At 39.3% G+C, this 27,604-nt stretch overlaps 1 protein-coding gene and 2 pseudogenes across 6 annotated transcripts in view; all 3 read left to right on the top strand.

Annotated features, from left to right (window-relative positions):
* The window catches only part of Pcdh9 (protocadherin 9), an 879,135-nt gene that overhangs the window by 675,435 nt on the left and 176,096 nt on the right, over positions 1-27,604 (top strand). The window lies entirely within an intron of this gene.
* Gm17922 (predicted gene, 17922) lies at positions 14,497-15,313 on the top strand (annotated as a pseudogene).
* Positions 21,606-23,214, top strand: Gm9247 (predicted gene 9247; annotated as a pseudogene).

Here is a 27,604-nt window from a genome sequence, read left to right as displayed (position 1 = left end):
TAAAAATTGTACTGTCTTAATAGTTCTTGCTCAGGTGAAGGAAGTTATCCTGAAAACATAATGAATATTAGATCAATTTTTAAATCTGGGAGACAATATAATAGCCACATATATGTGAATATAAATTAGAAGATTTTTGTAATTCTATATACAGATATCACATTTGTGAAAAATTACTGCTTATTAAATTTTATTATATAAAAGAATTCACACCTTACAACATTTCAACATATTTTCCTGTCTATAAACTTCTATTTAGCCTTCCGCATTTTCTGCAAAACTGTAATTTTGGATTATTCATCTACCATTAAAATTCTGAAAAAAAAGTTGTTTCAATGTTTTGATAAATATGATTATTTACCTCAAGACATTAATTTCTTAGTCTGTGTTTACATAATGTATTGGTTATAAGAAGAATTAGACATTCATATAAATATATTTATTAAAAATATTTTGAGCATCAAAGTTGACTTAATATTTATAAGCCAACACTTTTGTGGAACAACCATTATAAAATAAAAGTATGTGAACCAAGAATACAAATTTTTTGTAACTATTTCAGAATCCTAAAACTACTGCAAAAAATTTGCCAAATTAAAAATGGGCATTAATGTGAAATGAAGTTCTATTAAAATAATAAAGGCTATCTGTATATAACTCATGCCTTACACTGTTACCATTTTTAAGATATTATTTAAAGAAACATTGTCACATTGCATACTTGTGGAATGATCTCAGAGTCATGAGGGAGTAGCAGCCACCATAGTGAGTAACAGAGAAAGGGAGGAAGTGATATCGCAAAGAAGCCACATGTTTGCACCCACAACATTATGTGATGCTCAGCCTAACCAAACCCAGGAAGGACAGAAGGCACACCTCTGTTTCCTTCCAAAAATTTTTTTCTTTAAATCTAAGTCATGAGAGAACCGGACAGCTTCTGGGACGAGCAGAAGCACAGAGCCGCTGAGGCAGCAGCCTGGGCGGGCCGCAGACAACCGGCCAACATCCGGACCAGAGGACAGGTGTCCGCCTGGCTCGGGAGACGGCCTCAGCCTCAGCAGCAGCGGTCGCCATCTTGGTTCCGGGACTCCGCGGGACCTAGGAAATTAGTCTGAACAGGTTAGAGGGTGCGCCAGAGAACCGGACAGCTTCTGGGACGAGCAGAAGCACAGAGCCGCTGAGGCAGCAGCCTGGGCGGGCCGCAGACAACCGGCCAACATCCGGACCAGAGGACAGGTGTCCGCCTGGCTCGGGAGACGGCCTCAGCCTCAGCAGCAGTGGTCGCCATCTGGGTTCCGGGACTCAGCAGAACTTAGGAAATTAGTCTGAACAGGTTAGAGGGTGCGCCAGAGAACCAGACAGCTTCTGGGACGAGCAGAAGCACAGAGCCGCTGAGGCAGCAGCCTGGGCGGGCCGCAGACAACCGGCCACCATCCGGACCAGAGGACAGGTGTCCGCCTGGCTCGGGAGACGGCCTCAGCCTCAGCAGCAGCGGTCGCCATCTTGGTTCCGGGACTCCGCGGGACCTAGGAAATTAGTCTGAACAGGTTAGAGGGTGCGCCAGAGAACCGGACAGCTTCTGGGACGAGCAGAAGCACAGAGCCGCTGAGGCAGCAGCCTGGGCGGGCCGCAGACAACCGGCCAACATCCGGACCAGAGGACAGGTGTCCGCCTGGCTCGGGAGACGGCCTCAGCCTCAGCAGCAGCGGTCGCCATCTTGGTTCCGGGACTCAGCAGAACTTAGGAAATTAGTCTGAACAGGTTAGAGGGTGCGCCAGAGAACCGGACAGCTTCTGGGACGAGCAGAAGCACAGAGCCGCTGAGGCAGCAGCCTGGGCGGGCCGCAGACAACCGGCCACCATCCGGACCAGAGGACAGGTGTCCGCCTGGCTCGGGAGACGGCCTCAGCCTCAGCAGCAGCGGTCGCCATCTTGGTTCCGGGACTCCGCGGGACCTAGGAAATTAGTCTGAACAGGTTAGAGGGTGCGCCAGAGAACCGGACAGCTTCTGGGACGAGCAGAAGCACAGAGCCGCTGAGGCAGCAGCCTGGGCGGGCCGCAGACAACCGGCCAACATCCGGACCAGAGGACAGGTGTCCGCCTGGCTCGGGAGACGGCCTCAGCCTCAGCAGCAGTGGTCGCCATCTGGGTTCCGGGACTCAGCAGAACTTAGGAAATTAGTCTGAACAGGTTAGAGGGTGCGCCAGAGAACCGGACAGCTTCTGGGACGAGCAGAAGCACAGAGCCGCTGAGGCAGCAGCCTGGGCGGGCCGCAGACAACCGGCCACCATCCGGACCAGAGGACAGGTGTCCGCCTGGCTCGGGAGACGGCCTCAGCCTCAGCAGCAGCGGTCACCATCTTGGTTCCAGGACTCCCTGGAACTTAGGATTTTAGTCTGCACAGGTGAGAGTCTGCACCACAGAAACGGACAGCTTCTGGGAACTGCCAAAACAACACAGCTTCTGAGAAAGGCCCTGTTTTGGGTCTTCTTCTTCGACCAGGAGGAGGTCCAAAAACAAGATATCTGCGCACCTTCCCTGTAAGAGAGCTTGCCAGCAGAGAGTGCTCTGAGCACTGAAACTCAGAGGAGAGAATCTGTCTCCCAGGTCTGCTGAGAGACGGTAACAGAATCACCAGAAGAACAATCTCTAAACAGAGTCAACTGTAACTACTAACTCCAGAGATTACCAGATGGCGAAAGGTAAACGTAGGAATCCTACTAACAGGAACCAAGACCACTCACCATCATCAGAACCCAGCACTCCCACTTCGCCCAGTCCAGGGCACCCCAACACACCCGAAAACCTAGACCTAGATTTAAAGGCATATCTCATGATGATGGTAGAGGACATCAAGAAGGACTTTAATAAATCACTTAAAGAAATACAGGAGAACACTGCTAAAGAGTTACAAGTCCTTAAAGAAAAACAGGAAAACACAATCAAACAGGTAGAAGTCCTTACAGAAAAAGAGGAAAAAACATACAAACAGGTGATGGAAATGAACAAAACCATACTAGACCTAAGAAGGGAAGTAGAAACAATAAAGAAAACTCAAAGTGAGGCAACACTGGAGATAGAAACCCTAGGAAAGAAATATGGAACCATAGATTTGAGCATCAGCAACAGAATACAAGAGATGGAAGAGAGAATCTCAGGTGCAGAAGATTCCATAGAGAACATTGGCACAACAATCAAAGAAAATGGAAAATGCAAAAAGATCCTAACTCAAAATATCCAGGAAATCCAGGACACAATGAGAAGACCAAACCTACGGATAATAGGAGTGGATGAGAATGAAGATTTTCAACTCAAAGGACCAGCAAACATCTTCAACAAAATTATTGAAGAAAACTTCCCAAATATAAAGAAAGAGATACCTATGAACATACAAGAAGCCTACAGAACTCCAAATAGACTGGACCAGAAAAGAAATTCCTCCCGACACATAATAATCAGAACAACAAATGCACTAAATAAAGATAGAATACTAAAAGCGGTAAGGGAAAAAGGTCAAGTAACATACAAAGGCAAGCCTATCAGAATTACACCAGATTTTTCACCAGAGACTATGAAAGCCAGAAGAGCCTGGACAGATGTTATACAGACACTAAGAGAACACAAATTCCAGCCCAGGCTACTATACCCAGCCAAACTCTCAATTACCATAGATGGAGAAACCAAAGTATTCCACGACAAAACCAAATTCTCACATTATCTCTCCACGAATCCAGCCCTTCAAAGGTTAATAACAGAAAAAAACCAATACAAGAACGGGAACAATGCCCTAGAAAACACAAGAAGGTAATCCCTCAACAAACCTAAAAGAAGACAGCCACAAGAACAGAATGCCAACTTTAACAACAAAAATAACAGGAAGCAACAAATACTTTTCCTTAATATCTCTTAACATCAATGGTCTCAACTCCCCAATAAAAAGACATAGACTAACAAACTGGCTACACAAACAAGACCCAACATTTTGCTGTTTACAGGAGACACATCTCAGAGAAAAAGATAGACACTACCTCAGAATAAAAGGCTGGAAAACAATTTTCCAAGCAAATGGTATGAAGAAACAAGCTGGAGTAGCCATCCTAATATCTGATAAGATTGACTTCCAACCCAAAGTCATCAAAAAAGACAAGGAGGGGCACTTTGTTCTCATCAAAGGTAAAATCCTACAAGAGGAACTCTCAATTCTGAATATCTATGCGCCAAATACAAGGGCAGCCACATTCATTAAAGAAACTTTAGTAAAGCTCAAAGCACACATTGCACCTCACACAATAATAGTGGGAGACTTCAACACACCACTTTCACCAATGGACAGATCATGGAAACAGAAACTAAACAGGGACACACTGAAACTAACAGAAGTGATGAAACAAATGGATCTGACAGATATCTACAGAACATTTTATCCTAAAACAAAAGGATATACCTTCTTCTCAGCACCTCATGGTACCTTCTCCAAAATTGACCACATAATAGGTCACAAAACAGGCCTCAACAGATTCAAAAATATTGAAATCGTCCCATGTGTCCTATCAGATCACCATGCACTAAGGCTGATCTTCAATAACAAAAAAAATAACAGAAAGCCAACACTCACGTGGAAACTGAACAACACTCTTCTCAATGATACCTTGGTCAAGGAAGGAATAAAGAAAGAAATTAAAGACTTTTTAGAGTTTAATGAAAATGAAGCCACAACGTACCCAAACCTTTGGGACACAATGAAAGCATTTCTAAGAGGGAAACTCATAGCTCTGAGTGCCTCCATGAAGAAACGGGAGAGGGCACATACTAGCAGCTTGACAACACATCTAAAAGCTCTAGAAAAAAAGGAAGCAAATTCACCCAAGAGGAGTAGACGGCAGGAAATAATCAAACTCAGGGGTGAAATCAACCGAGTGGAAACAAGAAGAACTATTCAAAGAATTAACCAAACGAGGAGTTGGTTCTTTGAGAAAATCAACAAGATAGATAAACCCTTAGCTAGACTCACTAGAGGGCACAGAGACAAAATCCTAATTAACAAAATCAGAACTGAAAAGGGAGACATAACAACGGATCCTGAAGAAATCCAAAACACCATCAGATCCTTCTACAAAAGGCTATACTCAACAAAACTGGAAAACCTGGACGAAATGGACAAATTTCTGGACAGATACCAGGTACCAAAGTTGAATCAGGATCAAGTTGACCTTCTAAACAGTCCCATATCCCCTAAAGAAATAGAAGCAGTTATAAATAGTCTCCCAGCCAAAAAAAGCCCAGGACCAGACGGGTTTAGTGCAGAGTTCTATCAGACCTTCAAAGAAGATCTAATTCCAGTTCTGCACAAACTTTTTCACAAGATAGAAGTAGAAAGTACTCTACCCAACTCATTTTATGAAGCCACTATTACTCTGATACCTAAACCACAGAAAGATCCAACAAAGATAGAGAACTTCAGACCAATTTCTCTTATGAATATCGATGCAAAAATCCTCAATAAAATTCTCGCTAACCGAATCCAAGAACACATTAAAGCAATCATCCATCCTGACCAAGTAGGTTTTATTCCAGGAATGCAGGGATGGTTTAATATACGAAAATCCATCAATGTAATCCATTATATAAACAAACTCAAAGACAAAAACCACATGATCATCTCGTTGGATGCAGAAAAAGCATTTGACAAGATCCAACACCCATTCATGATAAAAGTTCTGGAAAGATCAGGAATTCAAGGCCCATACCTAAACATGATAAAAGCAATCTACAGCAAACCAGTAGCCAACATCAAAGTAAATGGAGAGAAGCTGGAAGCAATCCCACTAAAATCAGGGACTAGACAAGGCTGCCCACTTTCTCCCTACCTTTTCAACATAGTACTTGAAGTATTAGCCAGAGCAATTCGACAACAAAAGGAGATCAAGGGGATACAAATTGGAAAGGAGGAAGTCAAAATATCACTTTTTGCAGATGATATGATAGTATATATAAGTGACCCTAAAAATTCCACCAGAGAACTCCTAAACCTGATAAACAGCTTCGGTGAAGTAGCTGGGTATAAAATTAACTCAAACAAGTCAATGGCCTTTCTCTACACAAAGAATAAACAGGCTGAGAAAGAAATTAGGGAAACAACACCCTTCTCAATAGTCACAAATAATATAAAATATCTCGGCGTGACTCTAACTAAGGAAGTGAAAGATCTGTATGATAAAAACTTCAAGTCTCTGAAGAAAGAAATTAAAGAAGATCTCAGAAGATGGAAAGATCTCCCATGCTCATGGATTGGCAGGATCAACATTGTAAAAATGGCTATCTTGCCAAAAGCAATCTACAGATTCAATGCAATCCCCATCAAAATTCCAACTCAATTCTTCAACGAATTAGAAGGAGCAATTTGCAAATTCATATGGAATAACAAAAAACCTAGGATAGCAAAAACTCTTCTCAAGGATAAAAGAACCTCTGGTGGAATCACCATGCCTGACCTAAAGCTTTACTACAGAGCAATTGTGGTAAAAACTGCATGGTACTGGTATAGAGACAGACAAGTAGACCAATGGAATAGAATTGAAGACCCAGAAATGAACCCACACACCTATGGTCACTTGATCTTCGACAAGGGAGCTAAAACCATCCAGTGGAAAAAAGACAGCATTTTCAACAAATGGTGCTGGCAGAACTGGTTGTTATCATGTAGAAGAATGCGAATTGATCCATACTTATCTCCTTGTACTAAGGTCAAATCTAAATGGATCAAAGAACTTCACATAAAACCAGAGACACTGAAACTTATAGAGGAGAAAGTGGGGAAAAGCCTTGAAGATATGGGCACAGGGGAAAAATTCCTGAACAGAACAACAATGGCTTGTGCTGTAAGATCGAGAATTGACAAATGGGACCTAATGAAACTCCAAAGTTTCTGCAAGGCAAAAGACACCGTCAATAAGACAAAGAGACCACCAACAGATTGGGAAAGGATCTTTACCTATCCTAAATCAGATAGGGGACTAATATCCAACATATATAAAGAACTCAAGAAGGTGGACTTCAGAAAATCAAATAACCCCATTAAAAAATGGGGCTCAGAACTGAACAAAGAATTCTCACCTGAGGAATACCGAATGGCAGAGAAGCACCTGAAAAAATGTTCAACATCCTTAATCATCAGGGAAATGCAAATCAAAACAACCCTGAGATTCCACCTCACACCAGTCAGAATGGCTAAGATCAAAAATTCAGGTGACAGCAGATGCTGGCGTGGATGTGGAGAAAGAGGAACACTCCTCCATTGTTGGTGGGATTGCAGGCTTGTACAACCACTCTGGAAATCCGTCTGGCGGTTCCTCAGAAAATTGGACATAGTACTACCGGAGGATCCAGCAATACCTCTCCTGGGCATATATCCAGAAGATGCCCCAACTGGTAAGAAGGACACATGCTCCACTATGTTCATAGCAGCCTTATTTATAATAGCCAGAAGCTGGAAAGAACCCAGATGCCCCTCAACAGAGGAATGGATACAGAAAATGTGGTACATCTACACAATGGAGTACTACTCAGCTATTAAAAAGAATGAATTTATGAAATTCCTAGCCAAATGGATGGACCTGGAGGGCATCATCCTGAGTGAGGTAACACATTCAGAAAAGAACTCACACAATATGTACTCACTGATAAGTGGATATTAGCCCAAAACCTAGGATACCCAAGATATAAGATACAATTTGCTAAACACATGAAACTCAAGAAAAATGAAGACTGAAGTGTGGACACTATGCCCCTCCTTAGAAGTGGGAACAAAACACCCTTGGAAGGAGTTACAGAGACAAAGTTTGGAGCTGAGATGAAAGGATGGACCATGTAGAGACTGCCTTATCCAGGGATCCACCCCATAATCAGCATCCAAACGCTGACACCATTGCATACACTAGCAAGATTTTATCGAAAGGACCCAGATATAGCTGTCTCTTGTGAGACTATGCCGGGGCCTAGCAAACACAGAAGTGGATGCCCACAGTCAGCTAATGGATGGATTACAGGGCTCCCAATGGAGGAGCTAGAGAAAGTACCCAAGGAGCTAAAGGGATCTGCAACCCTATAGGTGGATCAACATTATGAACTAACCAGTACCCCGGAGCTCTTGACTCTAGCTGCATATGTATCAAAAGATGGCCTAGTCGGCCATCACTGGAAAGAGAGGCCCATTGGACACACAAACTTTATATGCCCCAGAACAGGGGAACGCCAGGGCCAAAAGGGGGGAGTGGGCGGGTAGGGGAGTGGGGGTGGGTGGGTATGGGGGACTTTTGGTATAGCATTGGAAATGTAAATGAGCTAAATACCTAATAAAAAATGGAAAAAAAAAATCTAAGTCATTCTTTTTCTCAGAGTATATTCCTTTAACAAACAAGGTATCCTTTCCTGGCAAGACATCCATCTTTTCCAGGTCACTAGATGCCTTAGTTTAAATCAAGAAAATGTCATGCTTGAATAGTTATTCAGAGGTAAATATGCTCACAGAAGGGGTACTCAATGTATTTATTATTTAATAAGTTTGACCTTTAGTACATTTGGGCACTATACCCTTTATATCTGCTTGCAATTTTCAAGTATTTAGTTTATTAAATGATTGGTAACTTGATATAGTGAGATCTAAACCAGTATTGAAAAAAGAGGTTTAAATAATATGTAAATTTTGCTTAAGCCTATCACCTGCAATCATGATGGAACCATTTAGAAAAGGAAGACATCGTTCCCTGCTGCTGGAAGGAAATGGATTAGGAGACCAAAAATAAAGCTCATAATAGAAAGAAAAATTAGCTCAAAATCACTCTGTTCTTTTCCCTAATGCCGTTTAATGAATTCCTTATGACACGAGAGAATATTTGACATTTGAGAGTCAGCAAAAGGTCTAATGATGATTCACGGCCTGATGAAACAGAATGTAAGATGGCTTCATCCCCGATGAAGACATGGTGTAAAATATCAGTACTCCTGAATTTCCTAGCCATGGATAAAATGCATTCTAGGAAAGCAGGGGAAATCTTGACAAATAAATGACCCAGGTCTGTTACTTCAGAACACCCATCTATTTCAAGAGGAATGGTCATTTAAGTGAAACTTATTTTTAAGAAATTAAAGTTGTTCATCTTTTCATTTCAATGCTTGCTCTCAGATAATTGAGTGTCTTCTGCATTGTGTTACATAGGAGCGTGCGTCATGATTCTTCTCCTACAGAGAAGAGACCACAAGTCAGTTAATTCAGCTGATGCAGACAGTAAGATATAAGAAAGTGTTTTAGAAACTTGAATATTTGCCTTATAGATGTGAGCGGTGGTAAATAATACTTGGGGTTTTTAGTGCAGCATGGGTAAGCAATCAGTGGAGACAGAACAAAGTAGAGCAAGAACTGACCCTGCCTTGCATGCATAGCTCTCCTGTATTAGAACTAGTGATACTACACTAGCAAAATTTTATCGAAAGGACCCAGATGTAGCTGTCTCTTGTGAGACTATGCCGGGGCCTAGCAAACACAGCAGTGGATGCTCACAGTCAGCTAATGGATGGATCACAGGGCTCCCAATGGAGGAGCTAGAGAAAGTACCCAAGGAGCTGAAGGGGTCTGCAACCCTATAGGTGGAACAACATTATGAACTAACCAGTACCCCAGAGCTCTTGACTCTAGCTGCATATGTATCAAAGGATGGCCTAGTCGGCCATCACTGGAAAGAGAGGCCCATTGGACACGCAAACTTTATATGCCCCAGAACAGGGGAACGCCAGGGCCAAAAAGGGGGAGTGGGCGGGTAGGGGAGTGGGGGTGGGTGGGTATGGGGGACTTTTGGTATAGCATTGGAAATGTAAATGAGCTAAATACCTAATAAAAATGGAAAGAAAAAAAAAGAACTAGTGATACTAGAATAATAATAGAAATTGAAGCATAGGTTATAGACATAGAGAAAAATGAAAACCTGAGAAGCATTTAAGAAAATCTCAATATCAATTGTCCTAGTTCATCTTGTGTTTCACCGGACACTGCCTCAAGTCAGCTGAGTATGGGCTTTCAGTTGACAAATTGCTTAGATTAAATTATGCCTTGTGGTTTCTGTTGATTGATAATTGATACAGGAGATCCTAACCATATATGAGGGACACTGTCCACTACTAGGCAGATTTCATCACATGGTTGAAATCAGTAGGGGGTTAGGAGGAGGAACAGATTCATAAACCTGGCAGATAGCAGGCCAGGGATGCTTCTGGAACCTATGGAGGAGTTCCAAGAATTTCAAAAACTTAGACTGGTCATATTCTGCCAAGACACCAGTCTGAAGTTTAGGCAGAATGGCAGGAGGCCTCCCATATAGGATCTCACAGGGGATGAGACCTAAAGTATAGGGGGTGTTCTTATCCCTATAGGAAGGGCCAGTCACTTCCAGTTTCAAGTGTTGATTTAGTCAAGGTGTCTTTCAGGGTTGGGTTTATCCTATCTTTTGCCCTGAACTTTGTGGTCTCTATGTACAATATAATTTACAGTTGGTTCCCAGAATCTGTGCTAGAGATTGAATTATCTGAGAAATGATACTTATATCCATATGTTCCTGGTTTTATTTCTGTATAGTCTATATGTATGTAGTCATATATAGTATATATGGGAAATTTCCAAATTAACCTCTGGCCATTGAGCCCTGATTCTGGTTCCTGGAAAGGCTCTTTGAATGGGGCCTGAGGGATTCAAAGCCAAGCACGTGTGACAATGTGAGATTACCTGATCAACCAAGTGTACTAAGTCAAATGTTTTGTACCTTGCCACTTGTAGCAATTCCTTCAGTTTTCGGTGACCCAGATATGAAGTTTGACGAATCTAACGGAAGAGTTACTAGTAAACTCCGTAGATGGGACGTTACAAACTTCAGAAGTCAGCAACCAACCATTTCTTCTGTAAAGTCATTGGCATTTCACCTCCCCTATCCCAGTCCTCAGTCTTCTCCTGGAACTACCTCCTACCTTCCACATCCTGGCAGTTTCAGATTTCCATTCACTCTCATGGCTATCTGGCCATGTGCCTCCTATCCCTAGCCATACCCTAACTCAAATGTCCCCACTTGGCTTTGCATCTCTTCTCCCATTCAGTTTCCTCCCTCCATCTGCCTTTCACAACCATTCAGTTCCTCATTCTAAGTGAGACATAAGCATCCTTGCTTGTGCCCTCCTTCCTGTCCACACTTCTTGGGTCTGTGAAGTGTAGTGTGGGCATCCTGTACCTCAACAGCAGAATCTCAAATAGCTTAGACGCACTTAAAGAAATGTTCAATGTCCTTGGTCATTAGAGACATGCAAATCAGAACAACTCTGAAATTTGATCTTACAACCATCAGTATGGCTAACATAAAAAATTCAAGTGATAACACATTCTGTTGAGGATGTGCAACAAGGGGGAACACTCCTCTATTGCTGGTGGGAGTGCAAACTTGTGCAATTATTTCAGAAATCAATTTGGCATTTTTTTTCAGAAAACTGGGAATAATATAGATCCAACTATACCACTCCTCGTTGGCACGTACCCAAAAGATGATACACCAACCCACAAAGTCACTTGATCAATTATGTTCATAGTAACTTTATTCATAATAGCCAGAAACTGGAAATAAGCCAGATGTCCCTCAACTGAATAATAGATTTAATAGCGGATGTACATCTATACAATGGAATACGATTCAGCTATGAAAAACAAAGACATCATGAATTTGCAGGCAAATGAATGGAACGTGAGAGTATCATCCCGAGTAAGGCAATCCAGTCTCAAAAGGACATGCATGGCATGTATTTAGTTACAAGTGGAATTTAGCCATAAAATACCGGATGTCTTTATTTTTAATTCCATTCATTTTGATGAGAGGACAAGAGGAGGTTCTTCTTTATGGCTGAACAGTACCGCCACAGAATTAGAAATCACATTATTATACATTTATTTCTGAATATATACCTAAGTTCATTTCTTTTTTATTTTATATTTTTCTAAGTTAATTTCTTGTCATATAGACTTAAGTGAAGCCCACAGTGATTGTTACTGCAGAAAACAGATTTGCAGAAATCACTCTGCCATGCTAAATCTACTTCTTTTGTATAGATAACTTCTAGTGAAATTTCTTTCTACATAATAGATGTCACTGAGAATTAACCAGAAATTAAAATTAGTAATGATAATAGTTTTAATAATATAATTAATTTTTATGTCACATAATATATTAATCCTACACACTAATATAATTGGAAGAGGATGCAATACTTATGAATCAAAAGTTCTGTTATTATATTATTTATCTATTTATTTTGTGCAGATAGGTGTTTTGCTTACAGGTGTGTCTATAGACCACATATGTGCCTGGTACCTAAAATGTCTAAGAAATGGAGTCTCTTAGGTCTCGATTTACAGATAGTTGTGACCTGTCATGTGGGTGCTAAAATTCAAATATGAATACTCTGGCAGAGCAAACAGTTTTCTTAACTGCAGAGCCATCCCTTCAGTCTCAAATGCATAGTCTATGTTTTCTACTATATTAAATATTTTCCATAGTACTCTATACACAGTAAATCTCAAAAGTAATATGGAATAATATGGAAAGTATTATCCATTTGACACATAGTCCAAAGTGTGTGGACGCTTTACTGAAATTCTCTATGAACATACCTTCAACAATTATACCTCCAACAGCATCATCACCATCAATTTGAATAACAGAATTTCTACAGAGCTAAACGGTGTTCAACTAAAAGCTAGTCAACTAAAGCTAGAATGCTCCTTTTGTCTTTACCATTATTGATTTTTAATTCATTTTATAAGGGTAATGTATGTGTATTGTATTTGTTCAACATTATTCACCTAGTTACACATACACACATATTAATGTTTCAAATTCATGTTTTTTTTAAATTAGAGTGAAATATGATTTAAGTCTTAGTTAAACAAAGGAAATAATAGATAAAATCAAATCATTTAGACATACTTTCCCTTGGCTCCTAACCAAATTACCGTTTTAAATTTATATTTGTAGTAATGCTCTTTTTAAGTATAAGAAGTTGTCAAAATTTGAATGACATAAAATATCTTTGAACTCCCCTAATTTATAAGCTTCTATTTTGTCTTTTTCCTTTATATTTGGTTGTAGGTGTTCGGTTCTGACATATCCATCAGAATAAAATAAACAGCAATGGAAAGGAAAATGTTCCCTCAACACATAATTCCGTTTGTTGTACTTTAAGTGAACTCTTGCCATGTGACATTTGAGAATGGCATCCTTGATGCCTAAGTCTAAAAATGGCTCTGTTCTCATATTGGAATTTTGTTTATTGAAAACAACTTTTTGGAACTTAAGAGTCAAACCCATGTCTTAACTGAAAGAAGTAGTTTTTGTAAAGTCAAGAAGACAGCTATTATTCCTTTGCTATTTGGGTGTTGTCTTTGTCTACATCATAGGAAATAAAGAACTGACACTTAATATTCTTTCTTTTATGTATATTATGGTTATACCATCTATTGCCCATAAAAAATAGATTCACTAACACATAATCGTTGATACTATGTCAGGAGATGGAGAGAGAGTAGACTATCTGGATCTTGCTGGCCAGTCAAGCTAGCAGATTTGGTGATCTTGTGGTTCACCAAGAGACTGGTTCTCTAACGTAAGCTATAAAAAGGTTGGGGCAATGAACATCAACCACTACACTCCATGTGTACTTGTGCACACAAATGCACACACACACATATGCATGCACGCACTGACATATACACAAGAAAACGCAAACATTTCTCTCGTTTTGACATAGTCATAGTGATAAGAGTATTACTTTGAATAGATATTTCTTTTTATTATTTTATTATTTTATTTTTTATGAATAGATATTTCTACTCTGTGCTTTTCTTAGTTATTGTAAACTCATGGAAACAAACTGTTCCTTATAAGAAAAATCTGCTTACCAGTCAAGGGCCTGGATTGTCACCCTGCTTATTATGATTAAGGCTAGCCATGTTTTCTGATTTCCTTTGTCCTCAGATTTATTTCACTAATACTATAAAACTTTTTCTTTTTTCTTTTTCTTCTTCTTTTTTTTTTTTTTTTTTTTTTTTTTTTTGAGACAGGGTTTCTCTGTGTAGCCCTGGCTATCCTGGAACTCACTCTGTAGACCATTCTGGCTTCAAACTCAGAAATCCACCTGCCTCTGCCTCCCGAGTGCTGGGAATAAAGGCGTGTGCTACCACTGCCCAGCCTATATAACTTTTGAGATATATTTCTAACATAGTTCAATCTGACTTTGTTTGGGAATGAAGAGGAGGATAATGTTTAAGCATCAATTATGATGTATTGACTGAATGAGTTTTGGGCAAGTGAGACAGTTAATTAAAACTTATATCCAGCGTGGCAGGATTCCATGGAACGGTAGGCAGTTGTTTTTCTTCTGGTTTCTCCCACACCCAAGTGTGCCCTTCCATCTCATGGACATGGATATGAACCCTCTTCTGCTTCAGAACTAGCTTTTCGGCTGCAACTCAAAGCTGACAAAGACTATCACTTTAAAGTGGATAATGATAAAAATCAACACCAGTTATCATTAAGAACAGTCAGTTTAGGAACAGGGGCAAAAGATGAATTACACATCATAGAAGCAGAAGCAATGTATGAAGGCAGTCCAATTAAAGTAACACTGGCAACTTTGAAAATGTTTGTACAACCAACAGTTTCCCTTGGGGGCTTCCTAATTACATCACCTGTGGTTTTAAGTTTGGAGCGTGGTTCAGGGCCTGTGCACATTAGTGGATACCACCTAGTTAGCTGTAGAGGAAGATGAAGAGTCTGGAGATGAAGATGAGAAAGATGTAAAACTCTTAGGCATGTCTGGAAAGCGATCTGCTCCTGGAGGTGGTAACAAGACTCCACAGAAAAAAGTAAGACTTGATGAAGATGATGATGAAGATGATGTGAATGATGAAGAAGAGGATGAAGAGGAGAGGAAGAAAGCTTCCAGTGAAGAAATCTGTACAAGCTACCCCAGTCAAAAATGCACAAAAATCAAACCAAAATGGAAAAGACTTAAAATCACCCACACCACGATCAAAGGGTCAAGAGTACTTCAAACAACAGGAAAAACTCCTAAAACACCAAAGGGACCTAGTTCTGTAGACATTAAGGCAAAAGGACAAATAAGTATAGAAAAATGTGGTTCTCTTCCCAAAGTGGAAGCCAGCTAACTAAGTGAAGGATTGTGTCTGAATGGCTGACCAGGAGGCTATTCAAGATCTCTGACAGTTGAGATGTATATAAAGAAAATATCTATCAACAAAAAATTTTTAAGAATGAAAGAAAGAAAGAAAGAAAGAAAGAAAGAAAGAAAGAAAGGAAGGAAGGAAGGAAGGAAGGAAGAAAGAAAGAAAGAAAGAAAGAAAGAAAGAAAGAAAGAAAGAAAGAAAGAAAGAAAGGAAGGAAGGAAGGAGGGAAGGAAGGAAAGAGGAAAGAAAGAAAGAAAGAAAGAAAGAAAGAAAGAAAGAAAGAAAGAAAGAAAGAAAGAAAGAAAGAAAGAAAGAAAGAAAGGAAGGAAGGAAGGAAGGAAGGAAGGAAGGAAGGAAGGAAGGAAGAAAAAAAGAAAGAAAATGGTTTAAAGCTGGGATGTGGTGGCACACACTTTTAATTCCAGCACTTGGGAAGCAGAGACAGGAGATTTCTGAGTTCGAGGCCAGCCTAGTCTACAAGGTGAGTTCCAGGACAGCCAGGCCTATCCTGTCAAAATAAATAAACAAATAAATAAACAAACAAACAAACAAACGAATGAATGAAATAAAATAAATAAAATGTTAAAAAAAACAAAGGAAAAAAGAAAATGGTTTATACAGTTTGAGATATTCTGTCTTACTTCATTTCTGTAACAGTTGATATATGGCTGTCCTTTTTATAATACAAAGTGAGAACTTTCCCTACTGTGTTTGATAACATTGTCCAGGTTCATTTGCCAAGAATGTGTTGTCTAAAATGCCTGTTTCCTTTTCAAGGCTGGGACTCCACCCCTTTACTTGGTTCTAAGTATGTATGGAATGTTATGATAGAATATAGTTATAGTAGTGGTCAGATGTGGAAATTTCATGGAGACAAAAATATACATATGAAATAAATTCAGTATTTTAATAAAGTAAAAAAAAAGGTATATCCAATTATACAAACTAAATAGGCATATGGAAAGAAGAGAAGAAATCATGCGGTGTGTAGCTGGTTTATGAATGCCATTGTTGTCAGACGTCCCCTGGTTCTACTCTGCCTACTTTCAATAAGCAGGAAAAAAGAAGTCAATTGAAAATATAAAATTCTTTAAACAAAAGGCCAATTTGTGGCTTTTACATGTCAAGAGAAAAGAAAAAAATCAAAGGTAAAGGATATGTTTGAATTGTGTTGAGGTGTGAAAGTGACAACCAATATCAGCTGGCAAATCACTGGATGTGAGCAACTTCAAAGGAACTCCTCCATAAATAATCTCACACAGCCTTGGGGATTTGAAAACATCTTTTTTGGCTTGCATTTGGTCTTGCTACTAATTGTATTATTAAGAACTTAATTGCTTGTGATATGAGGCCATGTTCACTATTAAACACAGGACAAATAGTTAATTGTTGGTACAAGGATCTAATTGTAACTCACTGAAGAATCATTGACATCGTGCTCCAAGCTGCTGGCTTCATAACTAATGTACATAATCCCGCATCGAGTGTCGCAAGAAACATATTCACGCTAGGTAACTGATAGAGAGACTGTTTATTCCACCATTATTGTTTTAAAATGCACAGCACTGAAAAGCCTACAAATGCTTGCCATTCTTGAAGTAATTAATCGTCCTGACGACTTGGCACATGAAACAGGAAGTGAAAATAAATACAGTAGTATACGTAAAAAAATCATTTCACAAAATAATTAGCTAAAAAATATTCCAGAGTCTCTGATGTGTTAGAAATGAAACAGAGGAAATGAGATCAGAAATATAGTGTATTCTTTATAGAGATAGTAGACATAGACTAAATTAGCTTGAATAAAACGAAATATTCTTAGTTTTAGTTGATGTAACAAGTTCAAACATGATTTCATTTGAGTGGCAAATGAAGACTAATGTTTTGGTTATATGTTCAGCTTAAGTAACTAATTCAACAGCAAACTTAGTTGGAGGAATAAATGAAAACATTACAGTACTTCAAATTGCTATTTGAGTGTTCCCACAAATGGAAGAGGATCATTTAACAATGTGTTGGTCAGGAACAATTTTAAAGCATTTAAATAAATATACCATGTAATCTCTTCAGTGACGACAAGCAATCGAGCATCATCCTTGATTTATAGAAGAGGAAGTTGAGTCACTGAGCAGATGAGTAACTTCCCCCAGGGAATTTCAACATGTGTCAGACTCATACTTGGACATCATCAATCTGATTTTACATCCTGTCTCCTTAATCACATGCAAAAATTCCTTTACTCTGGCACCAATGATGGAACACTGTGTGACCCAGGTTTTGGTGCTGAGGCATACAATGCAGCCATTAGAGTGGGAAGAGTGACTGGGACATTCTCCTCCAGCATCAAAGTTATCAGCGCTATCTTTTCAGAATGGGCATTTCTCAAAGGAAGTTCTCTCTCTCTGATTGACAAGAGTCAGAGATGCTCTCCTACAGAAGGTATGGATAGAATGTCTATTTTCAAAGCACATCACCCCAGTAACTACCTGAGTAAGACTACTCTCTCTCTATTAGCATCAGGCATGAAGGGAGAGTTGCCACTGACCACAGTGGGACAGGGGAAAGTACTGAGGAGGTCTCAGTGCCTTATCACATAGATTATCTCCAAGCAGGCAAGTATCATGTCTCCATAGTGTTTCTCGCTGTGCCAGTGTCTCAATGCCTTTCTGTAATGTAGCTGGATTATTTAAAAACAAAACAAAACAAAACAGTTTCTCAGGACCAAAGTAAAACTGGAAGTCAGAGCACCATCAGTGAAAGACTAACTCTCCTTGTTTGCCAACAGATTTTGTAATCTTATTTTACTTTTTAATTGTGATTAGTGTTATTTAAAGAGAATAATATAATGGCTCTCTACATATTGTAACCTATATTTGATGTCTATAGAATTGAATTTATATATATATATATAATATCATATATATCTGTCTTACTTTAGCTTGTTTTTTCACCTTTCCTATATTCTCCCCACTCCTCAATCTTGTATTCAAATTTCCAGTTGTTTTGAGCTTTTCCTTATATGGTTAGAGATTGTTTTTGTTCCAGTTAATTCAGACATCTCTGGATTATGCAGACACTCACACCCATACGCACTTCATAAACTCTTTTTTAAAAGATATTTTAAAACAGGGAGTAAACATATGTAATGGTTGCTTAAACCCATATTATCTATACTGATGAAAATATCATATGCTGATGTGTGCACATTATATGTTATATTTTACTGCACTTACCCTCCTTATTCTCCCCTTATCTTCATGTCCCCACCAATTCTCTTCTCTTCGGAGCCGATCATGATCATCTCACTACTTTCGTGTTTATTTCCTTTGTTTAGTTTTACTTTGTCTTCTGTCTCAATGCTTTCTGTGGAGCTTCCTATAGAGAATGAATCATGGAATAGTTGCAGGAGCCTGGACTATGGGCAACTCACCCTATGGCTAATACAACTGTAGAAAATGTTTCTTTATATACCGCCAGACACTGCGTTCATACAAATCACAAATATTGGATGAGACCTCATCTGCCATTCCCTGCTGGAGAACAAGATATTAATGACCACATTATTATGACTATTTTCAGCTACTGAGAGTTCAAGAGACTAGGATCGGTATTCTTTTTACAAGATAGAATTGCATAGCCCAGCTCATTCTTTGGTTCTTACAATATTTCAGTTCTCTTTCCTATGATGTTTGTTAAGTCTCACTAGATGCAATATAGAAATGCATTGTTTCTGAGGACCAATGTGATGACTCTTTCTGTGTATACCCAGTAAGCTGAGTTCCCTGAAATGCTTGTTATTCTGAAAGAAATAAAACTCTATCATAAATATATCCTCTCACCTCCTAGTAAGACTAGTGTCATAACTACTCCCCTGCAGAGGGACCATGCACACACATATCCTAACAAGAGTAATTATCATTTATACTGTACCTCTAGGAAGTCTTTATTTGAGAAAAAAAAAGATTTTTCTTTTGATTAACTATAAGTCTCTCTGGATGTACCATAATTTATGCTGATATATTCATTATTTAATTTTTTCTATGATGGATGTTTGGATGAAATCAGATCAGTTTTCTGTGAAATGTAAAATATCCCACATTCCAGATAGTATATAAAATTTAAAATATAATTACTATATATTTTTTTAATGTGTAACTTCCTTAAAAGCTAAAAACCCTATAATTTTTTACTTCTGCTACAGTTGCTGACATATGTAGAAGATTAAGAATGAAAACATGTAGACACACAGAAAATAGATGATAGATTGTAGATGGATAGATAGATAGATAGATAGATAGATAGATAGATAGATAGATAGATAGACAGACAGACAGACAGACAGACAAACTGATGATATATGTAGTCAAATAGGTGCAGCCATATACCTCACCACATAGACATGATTTTAAGTTGCTTACTGAAAAAATACAAATGCTATGTTTCTTTTCATACAATAGACAGTTATTTCAATCTCTTTACAAAGAAAAACTTATCCCCTTTACATTCACATTCATTATTTGTTATGCTTCGTAGTTAGTTGCCCATGTAAGTGTTGTCTCCTTCTAGCATATCATATTATGGAATCTCTAAGTCTCTTGTAAGCTATTACAAGTTACTTTACAAATATGCCCCTAAGCTTGGGTATTTGTCAAGATCTACCACCTTGGAAATAAACCCATTTTTTACATATGAAACTCACTGGGTAAGTAATTTTGTTGATATTTTTGTTTAATATTCTTGATCTGTTGCACAGTATCTATTACTGCAGACAAAATGTAACATTAATTAGTTTTCATTTATTTTTTTATTTTAGTGGTTAGTTAACATACAATTATTTTAACTTGCAAGTCTTAATCATTGGGAAGAGAGGCCTCTTGGTCTTGCAAGCTGTATATGCCCCAGTACAGGGGAATGCCAGGGCCAAGAAGTGGGAGTGGGTGGGTAGGGGAGCAGGGCAGGGAGGGTATAGGGGACTTTTGGAATAGCATTTGAAATGTAAATGAAGAAAATATCTAATAAAAATTTTTTAAAATGAGATTCAGATTAGACCTAGTGAAGGTTATTATGCCTGAGTTAAAAATATATATATATATTTGTCACATTATGTTAAAACTTAACTAGACTTTCCTCTAAATTATAAATACAAAATCTCCCTAAGATTTATAATCAGATATATGAATATATGTAGTTTATTATCTTTTGAATATATATATACACACACACACACACACACACACACACACACACACACACACACACATTTTTTCTCTAGTAAGCCTGAAGTTATCACAAAAATATATATGTATTAGTCTAAGTTGCAGTTAGGGTCATTGAAAAAGTGGTGAGAACAAATTCTTATACTAATTTTAATGAGGCAGAGTTTTCACATCCTTAATAAAACATTCAGGAGGAATGAGTTCCAGGATTACTCTTAGGTTGGCCTATTAACCTTTCCTTTGCAACCATCTATCTAATTTGTTCTATTAATCTGTGTATGTTTCATGTGTTCACCAGAGAAATTCATTTAACTTGATCATGACCTTATTATTCAAAGTTTAAACTTGAAGCATCACCTTCTCTCCCCTGCAGTGTCACAGAAGGTTGCATCTTAGTCTTGCAGCCGATCAATGACTGTCATTCAGAATGAGGCTTTCACCAGCTCTGAGTGGCACCAGGTGTTTATTTATAGCATGACCAGCAAAGCCATCTATCTTTCTTGACAGTTTTCTGTGTTACTAGCCTAGTGTCATGTTTCCTTCTAACACTCCTTGCACAACATCTACCCATGTGTTCATCACCATTATATTCCATCCATTTATAAGCATGTATTACACAGATAATTAGTGAAGACTTACTTAATCCTAACTATATAAAGATGGACAACATTTCTCCCTACCTACAGGAACACTGTATATATCCTCATTGTTAATTTTTGAAAAAAATAAAATAAATGTATGTTGCTATAGAAGACAAGGGCCATAGGTTCTTTAAAGACTATATTATATCCTTAGAGACTTTGACCATAAATGTATATGATTGAACAAGAAGACAGCTAAGACTACATATTTTTTTAAAAAGTGATATCTAACTAGCTAACAGAGAGTATGGCACTTAGGATAAAAATCTTGCATGTTTAGAAGTTCATTGGACACGCAAACTGTATATGCCCCAGTACAGGGGAATGCCAGGGCCAAAAAATGGGAATGGGTGGGTAGGGAAGTGGGGGAGAGGGTATGGGGGACTTTTGAGATAGCATTCTAAATGTAATTGAGGAAAATACATAATAATAAAAAATATATAAAAAAAAGAAAATCATTGAAAATAAAAGTAACTTGTCGGTGCTGGAGCCACTGTTGCCGAGCCCAGGCCACGCTGCTTCTGCTCGCCGGTCGCCCCCCATCATGCACTAGCGGTCTCAAAAGATTCAAAGTACAAGATGGCAACCCTCAAGGACCAGCTGATTGTGAATCTTCTTAAGGAAGAACAGATTCCCTAGAACAAGATTACAGTTGTTGAGGGTTGGTGCTGTTGGCACGGCTTGTGCCATCAGTATCTTAATGAAGGACTTGGCGGATGAGCTTGCCCTTGTTGACGTCATGCAAGACAAACTCAAGGGCGAGATGATGGATCTCCAGCATGGCAGCCTCTTCCTTAAAACACCAAAAATTGTCTCCAGCAAAGACTATTGTGTAACTGCGAACGCCAAGCTTGTCATCATCACCGCGGGGCCCGTCAGCAAGTGGGGGAGAGCCGACTCAACCTAGTCCAGCAAAACGTGAACATCTTCAAGTTCATCATTGCCAACATTGTCAAGTACAGTCCACACTGCAAGCTGCTGATCGTCTCCAATCCAGTGGATATCTTGACCTATGTGGCTTGGAAAATCAGTGGCTTTCCCAAAAACCGAGTTATTGGAAGTGGTTGCAATCTGGATTCAGCTCGGTTCCGTTACCTGTCGGGAGAAAGCCTGGGGGTTCACCTGCTGAGCTGTCACAGCTGGGTCCTGGGAGTGTATGGTGACTCCAGCGTGCCTGTGTGGAGTGGTGTGAATGTTGCCAGCGTCTCCCTGAAGTCTCTGAACCCAGAACTGGGCACTGATGCAGACAAGGAGCAGTGGAAGGAGGTTCACAAGCAGGTGGTGGACAGTGCATACGAGGTGATCAAGCTGAAAGGTTACACATCCTGGGCCATTGGCCTCTCTGTGGCAGACTTGGCCGAGAGCATAATGAAGAACCTTAGGCGGGTGCATCCCATTTCCACCATGATTACGGGTCTCTATGGAATCAATGATGATGTCTTCCTCAGTGTCCCGTGTATCCTGGGACGAAATGGAATCTCGGATGTTGTGAAGGTGACACTGACTCCCGAGGACGAGGCCCGCCTGAAGAAGAGCGCAGACGCCCTCTGGGGAATCCAGAAGGAGCTGCAGTTCTAAAGTCTTCCCAGTGTCCTTGCACTTCACTGTCCAGGCTGCAGCAGGGATTCTAGGCAGACCACACCCTTCTCATCTGAGCTGTGGTTGGTACAGTGGTGTTGAGGTGGTGAAGGAAAAACATCTCAGCTCCCACAGCTCTGCCCTGCTGCCAAGTGGTACTTGTGTAGTGGTGACCTGGTTAGTGTGACAGTCCCACTGTCTCCGAGACACACTGCCAACTGTGCAGGCTTCGATGACCACTGTGAGCCTGCTGCATTGCTGCCCTGCGCACCCTCACCAAACATGCCTAGACCGACGAGTTCCCAGTTAGTCATAACCTGGCTCCAGTGTGTACGTCCATGATGCATATCTTGTGCATAAATGTTGTACAGGATATTTTATATACTATATGTGCCTGTAGTTTGCATTGCAATATTATGTGAGATGTAAGATCTGCATATGGATGATGGAACCAACCACCCAAGTGTGATGCCAATGAAAACACCAACCTTGAACAGTGAAAAAAAAAAAAAGTAACTTGTCAATAGCACTCAGCCTCAATGTGGTACTGGGCTTCTTTTGGGATATAACAGTTAAAGAGCAGACAGTTATAATTTCAAACCCTGAGCCTTGATACATACTAGCAATCCCCCATATGCTTTGAATGTATGTGTGTCTTTTCTATTAAATGTGGTTTTATGAAATATTCCTCCACTAAGCATATATGTTCTCTCTCTCTCTCTCTCTCTCTCTCTCTCTCTCTCTCTCTCTCTCTCTCTCTCTGTGTGTGTGTGTGTGTGTGTGTGTGTGTGTGTGTGTGCATGCGTAGGTGTATATGGGTATGTCTGTGTGTCAGTCTCTGTCTTTCTGTTTCAAAACCTAAGCAAACCTTTTTTAAACAGGGTCTATATTTAAAAGCCAGGTTCTCATTAGGTTTTGTATAGTGCTTTCAGCCAAATAATCCTTACAAACTGTCTAAGAAGAAAATATATAGAGCCATCAAACAAAATCCATATATTTGAGTCTCATTCAAGTTTGTTTTCCTGAAACAGAACATGAACAAAGGCAAAAGAAAGGTCTGTTTTTTCTAGGACTCAGTAAGTATTTAATGAGGTTTAGTTTCAGGTTTAAGTAGCTGTTGAAAAGAAGTAAAGAAGAAATCTGTAAAATTAATGCCACAAAGTGAGAGAATATCTCTTCCCTAGCCACTGAAGATAATTAACTAAAAGAATCTGTAGGCTATCTTAGAGACAAGCTGTGGCTCTTTAGAGTCTAGCCAGAGGCAGGAACCCACATGCTGGGCAAAGAAATGTCACAGAAGGTTCTGACCAAAGAAATAATTTTATTGATATTTTACTTTTACCTACAAGAGAAAAGCTTAGTTAAGTCAGATGTTCTATCTTTATTCATATTTGTTTTCTATGGATGTGAGTGTATCAGTTTATCTGTATGTATGTGTGTGTGAGAGAGAGGGAGAGGGAGGGGGGAAAGGGAGAGGGAGAAAGTGAGGGAGAGAGGGGGAAAAGGGAGAGGGAGAGGGAGAGAGAGAGGGAGCAGGAGAAGGAGAGAGGGAGAGGGAGAGGAGTTTGAAGATATTCTAAGCTTTATGTGTTTTGGTTTATTTGTTAAGCAGTAGTTGAGCAAGTTAGAGATTTAGAGATTGACAAATATATTTAAGACACTATTTATGACTATTTCACCTATTAAAAACCATTTAAACTCTTAGATTGACTAAATAAAACTAAAAACTAAACCATGCAGTGCAGGAATGACCTAAGTGTAAACCTTAAAAGATTCTGCTAAACTTCATGCCTTCCATTTCAAAGATCATTTCAGGTTCTTGAGGCCTTAGGAAAGTAGTTGTCAAGTAGTCACCTGATGACAAACGTGAAGATAGATAGCTACAAGATGAGACACTGAAAATGTCACCAAATAAAGCCTTCCAGTAAGACAGCACTAAGCACTTTGGCCTACAGAGAAAGCCTTCACAGGAGCTAGACAAAAACTGCTCCCTTGAGCTCATTGATGAAAGACTAAGACTAAAAATCTCAGTAGTATTAATGGCAACAGATGTTCTTTTGTGAAGAACAAGTTTCTAAGTTGTGGCCTTGTATCAAGCACGCACAACTTCTCTTTGGAAGTACACAGAAGGGATGCAAACGACAGGATACCTCTACCCATTCTTTGTGTTCAGTCAACAGAATCATTATACATTTGCATAATTGTTTGAAGTTTTTAAAGACAAGACAGTTGTGTCTTTGTGACAGATACTGGCTATATTTTAACTTATCAAGAGTGCATGTAACTGATGAAGAAGTAAATCAATTTGGGCAGTAAAAAAAATTATGAAACAGTCGTTACAGAAACAAACATCACAGACATGTCTTTATAGGTTTTGAACTGGATTTAAATACACACAAGTACATATTATGAAATTGTGCTGTTCCTAGAGATATGCAGGAGCAAGCAATTAATAACATGAATAGTTCAGTTCCCCTCATCTAGGTTGGGAGGTAAACAACTGGTTTCTAGCCCCTACAAACCTCTATAATCACAGGTAAGTAAGGATACAGAAACACTCAGAAATACATGTAGTCAAAAATAAAATAAACCTTACCAAAATATGCTACAAGTATATATACATATCTTGTATATATCTATCTAAGTAAGTAAATCAGTGACAGATGTGAAAAGGAGGCAATACTATGTTATTTGGCATAATTATAAAGCATAGTGCATCAGTCAAGCCCTAGTAATGAAGATCACTGTCAATAACTCCAAAGAATAGAATTTAAAAAAAAAAAAAGTATAAGACTTAAATTAGTCTCAGTACACTTTTTTTTCAACTGGAGGTGATTAAAGTCTAAAATACTCAAGATTAAAAAACACTCCTCCATTGTTGGTGGGATTGCAAGCTGGTACAAGCACTCTGGAAATCAGTTTGGAGGTTCCTCAGAAAATTGGACATAGTGTTACCTGAGGACCAAGCTATACCACTCCTGTGCATATACTCAGAATATGCCCCGACACATAACAAAAACACATGCTTCACTACATTCACAGTAGCCTTATTATAATAGCCAGAAGCTGGAAAGTACCCAGATGTCCCTCAACAGAAGAATGGATATAGAAAATGAGTTACATTTACACAATGGCATACTACTCAGCTATTAAAAACAATGAATTTATGAAGTTCTTAGGCAAATGGATGGAACTAGAAAATATTATCCTAAGTGAGGTACACACATCGCAGAAGAACACTCATGGTATGTACTCATTGATACGTGGATATTAGCTCAAAAGCTCAGAATACCCAAGATATAATTCACAGAGCACATGAAACTCAAGAAGAAGGAAGACCAAAGTGTGGGTGCTTTGGTCCTTCTTAGAAGGGGAACATAATGTTCATGGGAGCAAATACAGAGAAAAAGTGTGGAGCAGAGACTGAAGGAAAGGCCATCCAGAGACTTCCCCACCTGGATATCCATCCCATATACAGTCACCAAACGCAGACATTATTGTGAATGCTAAGAAGGAGCTCTTGACTCTAGCTGCATAGGTATCAAAAGATGGCCTTGTAGGCCATCACTGGAAAGAGAGGCCCATTGGACTTGCAAACTTTATATGCCCCAGTACAGGGGAACGCTAGGGCCAAAAAGGGGGATTGGGTAGGTAGGGGAGTTGGGGGGTGGGTATGGGGGATTTTTGGGATAGCATTGGAAATGTAAATGAGGAAAATACCTAATTAAAAGAAGAAGAAGAAGAAGAAGAAGAAGAAGAAGAAGAAGAAGAAGAAGAAGAAGAAGAAGAAGAAGAAGAAGAAGAAGAAGAAGAAGAAGAAGAAGAAGAAGAAGAAGAAGAAGAAGAAGAAGAAGTGGTGCATGCTCTCAGGAACCTGTTATAGCTGTCTCCAGAGAGGCTCTGCCTGAGCCTGTCAAATACAGAGGCGAATGCTTGCATCCAACCATTGGACTGAGCTTGGGATCCCCAATGGAGAAGTTAGAGAAAGGACTGAAGGAGGTGAAGAGATTCGCAGCCCATAGGAGGAACAACAATATCAACCAACCAGACCTCCCAGAGCTCCCAGGACTAAACCACCAACCAAGAAGTATACATGGAGGGACCCATGACTCCATCCACATGTGTAGCAGAGGATGGCCTTGCTGGGCATCAGTGGGAGAAGAGGCCCTTGTTCCTGAGAAGTCTCAATGCCCCAGTGTAGGGGAATGCAAGAGTGGGGATGCAGGAGTAGGTAGGATGGTTGAGGAACACCCTCATAGAAGCAGGGGGAGGGGGAAGGGATAGAGGGTTTCTGGAGGTGGGAAATGGGAAAGGAGATAACATTTGAAATGTAAATTAAGAAAATATCCAATAAAAAATTGAAGACCACTAAAGGTTAAGGGAAAAATAATTATAAATAATTGTGTTTGCATAAGTTATTTTTCTATCTTTATTGAATTTACTATAAATATTTTAGATGATTATAGGTTATGTAATTTCTCTTCAATGACAATTACTGAAAAATTTTCAAAATTTCTCCATGTAGTCTGCTTGATATATAGGTGTCATACAATTCTTCCTCATGATTTGTCAGTGTGTTAAAAATCACGTATTTATGCATGCTTAGTGGTATCTTTGGCATTTGTTTTGCAAGGGAGTACATTTGATCCTCAGTTACCAGTTAATGGGCTCAAGTCTAACTAGTAAATCAGGTTTATTAGGACAAAATTTCATCATGTTTGTCTTGAGATGCTGATCTCTCTTGGAACAAGTCTGTATCACGAGGTTCCTTACATATTTCCCTGAGGATTCGTTGTTGTCTCGATTCCTCTTTTTTAAATTTGACATTTTCATCTGAGAAATGCATGCCATTGATGCTCAGTGTTAGAACTTGGTTATAGTATAACTAATCCCTAAAATCAC

Source organism: Mus musculus, chromosome 14 (assembly GCF_000001635.26).
Source record: "Mus musculus strain C57BL/6J chromosome 14, GRCm38.p6 C57BL/6J".
In the NCBI taxonomy this organism is placed as follows: domain Eukaryota; kingdom Metazoa; phylum Chordata; class Mammalia; order Rodentia; family Muridae; genus Mus; species Mus musculus.
This window is presented reverse-complemented; position numbering and strand designations above follow the sequence as displayed.